The following is a 6,000-nucleotide window of genomic DNA, read 5'->3' on the forward strand; positions in this document are numbered from 1 at the left end:
GTGTTTACAATTTTGTTCATCTCCGTTGTATTCTTTATTTCAATTGTTTAACCTCTCAAGGTTCTTTGGTTTCACTCATTCGTCAAAGAAGCAACTTAGTTTTACCTCTTTTCTTCCTCTTCGGTTTCCCTCCGGTGCCATCCTAGATCTCGGGATGAGATCCTCTTGTAGTGGTGGAGTATTGTAACGCCCCGAGACCGTTGCGCTAGGTATCTTCCAGTTATTCGCTGTTGTTGCCTTGTCTTTTGCTTGCGTGTTGCATCTTGCCATGTCATCATGTGCATTGCATCATTATGTTTTTCAAAACATGTATCCATCCGGGTCTCTCAGTTCTTTCTGTTGTCCGTTTTGAGCCCAATCACACTCGCACGCACCCGCGGCATGTCCGAAAAAGTATTTTATAAGTGGCCAGAAAATGTTCTCGGAATGGGATGAAAGTTGGCATGCGGTGTTGTTTTAGTGTAGATAGGCCGCCTGCCAAGTTTCATCGCTTTCGGAGTCCGTTTGACACCCCAACGGATAACTATAGCGGCAATAGTAGCCGGTTTTTCGTCGGACGTTTTCGGTCTCTGGGAACAGTTGCCGGGCTGCACTCATTCCCTCCCATCTTAGTCCAAACCTTCTCTTCACAGCCCACCAACCCCCCCCCCCCCGACCGGAGCCATCAGATCACGATCGGAGGGTCCGAACACCCCCCTAAATCCCCTAACCTGGTCCCTGTGTCTATATATAGACCTCTGCTTCCATTTTTGAGCAGCTACCTACCCCTCCTCCTAAATTTCCGCACCCCTAATCATCAGCCGCTGCCACCTCCCACCTTCTCCTCCATTTCCGTGCCCGGCCTCCTCCCATCGAGCTGGGCCTGGCCCAGCCAGGTGAGCACCATCCCCCTCCTTCTTTGTTGGGCCAGCCTGCCAGATTCGGCCCATATAGATTTTTTTAGGCTCTGTGAATTTCTGTAATTATCCACAGAAAACCTATTTTATAGTTTAGTCCCTCTAGTTCATTCATTTTATAACTCTATAACCGTGCATCGGTTTTAAACAAACTTTATATGAAAGTTGCTTAGAATTGTGTGTAGATTAATAATTTGCAACTTTTTTCCATGTTAAAATGTTTAAACTTGCTATTTTCATTGTTTTGCTTTAATGCCATGTTAAAATGCTTTAATTCATAACTAAATAACCGTAGCTCCAAACTTAACAAACTTTATTTGTAAGTGGGGTAGAAAAATGCATAGATTAACATGATGCACTCGTCTTGCATGTTTAATAACTCAAACATATGGTTTAGGGCAGAATAGTACCAAATCTAATATATGCTCATGAGGATTTCTCCGGACTTGTTGCTTGTTGTTCTGGCCTCATTCAAAGTTGTCTAGATAGGTAGTTTAATTATGCTTCAGCCTCTTGCCATGTTTAAAAAACATTTAATATTGTTGAGTACCTAACAGGAGAGAACTAAATAATCGAGTGTGGTGTTTTGTCAATATGCAACTCGTTGCATATTGAGCTCCACTTAATTTGTAGGATTGTTTGTGCACTTTGCCATGCCATGCCTCATTAAACCGGACATGCATCATACTTGGTTGTGCATCATGCCATGTTTATGTGATTGTTGTTTACTATGTTGTTTGCTTCTTTCCGGTGTTGCTTCTTCGGTTAGTTCCGATAACGTCGCGTTTGTGAGGATCCATTCGACTATGCCCTTTTGTATTCTTCATGGACTCGTTCTTCTTCCTTGCGGGATCTCAGGCAAGATGACCATACCCTCCAAATCACTTCTATCTTAGCTTGCTAGTTATTCGCTCTATTTGCCATGCCGCGATACCTACCACTTGCTATATCATGCCTCCCAAATTGCCATGTCAAGCCTCTAACCCACCTTTCCTAGCAAACCGTTGTTTGGCTATGTTACCGCTTTGCTCAACCCCTCTTATAGCATTGCTAGTTGCAAGTGAAGTTGAAGTTTGTTCCATGTTCGAACATGGTTTTTGTTGGGATATCATTATTATATCTTATTTAATTAATGCATCTATATACTTGGTAAAGGGTGGAAGGCTCGGCCTTATGCCTGGTGTTTTGTTCCACTCTTGCCGCCCTAGTTTCCATCATACCAGTGTTATCTTCCTTGATTTTGCGTTCCTTACGCGGTTGGGTGTTATGGGAACTCCTTGACAGTTTGCTTTGAATGAAACTCCTCCAGCAAGGCCCAACCTTGGTTTTACATTTGCCTCGCCACCACCTACTTTTCCCTTGGGAGTCGCGCTCCCGAGGGTCATCTTATTTTTAAACCCCCCGGGCCACCTCGGGGCAACTCGAGGGATGGTCTTACTCATAGCTTGACCTATCCGGTGTTGCCCTGAGAACGAGATATGTGCAGCTCCTATCGGGATTGTCAGCACATCGGGTGGCTTTGCTGGTCTTGTTTTACCATTGTCGAAATGTCTTGTAACCGGGATTCCAAGTCTGATCGGGTCTTCCTGGGAGAAGGAATATCCTTCCTTGACCGTGAGAGCATGGGATGGGCTAAGTTGGGACACCCCTGCAGGGTTTTGAACTTTCGAAAGTTGTGCCCGCTGTTATGGGCAGATGGGAATTTGTTATTTTCTTTCGTTTCCTGTTGATCAGTAGTGGAGCCCAGTAGGGATGACCGGGGATCTAGCATTTGGGGTTTTCTTCTTTTATTTTGGTTCCGTAGTCAGACCTTGATTGTATTCTGGATGATGTATGTTTAACTTGTATTTGTGTGAAGTGGCGATTGTAAGCCAACTCTTTATCCCTTTCTTATTCAGTACATGGGATTGTGTGAAGATTACCCCTCTTGCGACAAACCTACCATGCGGCTATGCCTCTAAGTTGTGCCCCGACATGTGGGAGATATAGCCGCATTGTGGGTGTTACATCAACACTACTAGTTGGAATAGCTTCTACCCACATAGTAATGTAATCAACAGCAACTAAAATATGTGTATACCCATTAGAGGAAGGAAACGGTCCCATATAATCAAAGCCCCAAACATCAAATGGTTCAATAACAAGTGAATAATTCATAGGCATTTCTTGACGTCTACTAATATTATAAATTCTTTGACATTCATCACAAGACAAGACAAACTTATAGGCATCCTTGAAAAGAGTGGGCCAATAAAAACCGGATTGCAATACGTTATGTGCAGTTCTATCTCCAGCATGGTGTCCTCCATAAGCCTCAGAGTGACACTTGTGTAGGATCTATTCCTATTCATGCTCAGGTACACAACGTCTAAAAACACCATCTACTCCTTCTTTATAAAGGTGTGGGTCATCCCAGAAGTAATGTCTTAAATCATAGAATTTTTTTCTTTTGCTGGTATGTGAAACTAGGTGGTATAAATTTATCAACAATGTAATTAGCATAATCAGCATACCATGGAGCAGTACGAGAAGCATTTATGACAGCTAATTGTTCATCAGGAAAGCTATCATCTATAGGTAGTGGATCATCAAGAACATTCTCTAACCTAGATAAATTGTGTGCAACGGGGTTCTTAGCTCCCTTTCTATAAATAATATGCAAATCAAATTCTTGTAGTAGGAGAACCCATCTAATAAGTCTAGGTTTAACATCTTTCGTTTCCATAACATATTTAATAGCAGCATGATCAGTGTGAATAGTTACTTTAGAATCAACAATATATGGTCTGAACTTATCACAAGAAAATACAACTGCCAAGAATTCCTTTTCAGTAGTAGCATAATTTCTCTGGGCACTGTCTAGATTTTTACTAGCATATTGGATAACATTTAATTTCTTATCAACTCTTTGTCCTAGAATAGCACCTACAACATAATCACTAGCATCACACATAATTTCAAAGGGTAAATTCCAATCAGGAGGCTGAACAATAGGTGCAGAAATCAAGGCTTTCTTAAGTATTTCAAATGCTTCTACACAATCATCATCAAAGACAAAAGGAACATCTTTTTGTAAGAGATTAGTCAGAGGCCTAGAATTTTTTAGAAGTCTTTAATGAACCTCCTATAAAAATCGGCATGACCAAGGAAACTTCTTATACCTTTAATGTCCTTTGGACACGGCATCTTTTCAATAGCATCAACTTTAGCTTTATCAACTTCAATACCTCTTTCAGAAATTTTATGCCCCAAGACAATACCTTCATTAACCATAAAGTGGCACTTCTCCCAATTCAAGACAAGATTAGTTTCTTCACATATCTGCAGAACTAGGTCAAGGTTGCTTAAGAAATCATCAAAAGAAGTTCCATATACAGAGAAATCATCCATGAAAACATCAACAATCTTTTCACAAAAATCAGAGAATATAGCAGTCATACATCTTTGAAAGGTAGCAGTTGCATTACATAAACCAAAAGGCATACGTCTATAAGCAAAGGTACCGAAAGGGTAAGTAAAAGTGGTATTTTCTGATCCTCTTTTGACACAGGTATTTGAGAGAAACCAGAATAACCGTCTAGAAAGAAAAAAATGTGTATGTTTGGATAATCTTTCTAGCATTTGACCAATAAAAGGTAAAGGGTAATGATCCTTTTTATTAGCTTTATTTAGTTTGCGGAAATAAATTACCATTCTATAACCTGTAACAATTCTTTGTGGGATCAATTCATCTTTATCATTAGGAACAACAGTAATACCTCCCTTCTTAGGGACACAATGGACAGGACTTACCCACTGACTATCAGCAATGGGATAAATTATACCTGTGTCCAGAAGCTTTAGTATTTCTTTTCTTACCACTTATTTCATCTTAGGATTTAATCGTCCTTGCTGATCAACAACCGGTTTAGCATATTTTTTCCAATTTTATTTTGTGCTGGCATAGAGTGGGACTAATGCCCTTAAGATCATCAAGAGTATATCCAATAGCAGCACGGTGCTTCTTCAGAGTTTTCAATAATTTCTCTTCTTCTTGCTCTGAAAGGTTAGCACTAATAATAACAGGATATATCTTCTTTTCATCAAGATAAGCATATTTGACAGTATTAGGCAATGGTTTAAGCTAAAACACAGGATCACCCTTGGGTGGAGGAGGATCCCCTAGAATTTCAACAGGCAAGTTGTGTTTCAAAATAGGTCCCTATTTAAAGAATACTTCATCTATTTATCTTCTTTCATTCATAAACATATCATTTTCATGGTCTAGCAAATAGTGTTCTAAAGGATCACTAGGAGGCACGGCAATATAAGCGAGACCAATAATTTCATCTTTACTAGGCAATTCTTTATCATGGGGTTGTCTACGAACTTTAGCAAAATTAAAATCATGAGACATATCCCCTAAACCAACAAAACAATATCCTTTTTGCAGTCTATCTTAGCATTAACAGTATTCAAGAAGGGTCTACCAAATATAATGGGACAAAAGTCATCTTGTGGGGAACCAAGAACAAGAAAATCAGCAGGATATTTAACTTTCCCACACAAGACTTCAACATCTCTAACAATCCCAACCGGTGAAAAAGTATCTCTATTGGCAAGCTTAATTGTAACATCGATACCTTCTAACTCAGCAGGTGCAATATCATGCATAATTTCTTCATATCAAGAATGAGGTATTGATCATGTATAATTTCTTCATAACTCGCACTAGCACCCATATCACATAAGCCATGATGGGAATGATCTCCTATCTTAACAGAAATAACAGGCATGCCTACAACAGGTCTATGTTTATTTTTAGTATCAGGTCTAGCAATTCTAGCAGCTTCATCACAAAAGTAAATAACATGCCCATCAATATTATCAACCAAGAGATCTTTAACCATAACAATACTAGGTTCAAATTTAATTTGCTTAGAGGGTGTAGGTGTTCTAGTATTACTCTTACGAACCATAGTTGAAACTTTAACATGATCCTTTATTCTAGTAGGGAAAGGTGGTTTCTCAATATAAGCGGTAGGAACAATAGGATAAACATTATAAGTGATAGTCTTTTCTTCAACTTTAATAGGTTCAAGTACTTTTACTTTAATGGGAGGAT

This window comes from Triticum urartu, chromosome 3, assembly GCF_003073215.2.
Source record: "Triticum urartu cultivar G1812 chromosome 3, Tu2.1, whole genome shotgun sequence".
Lineage (NCBI taxonomy): Eukaryota > Viridiplantae > Streptophyta > Magnoliopsida > Poales > Poaceae > Triticum > Triticum urartu.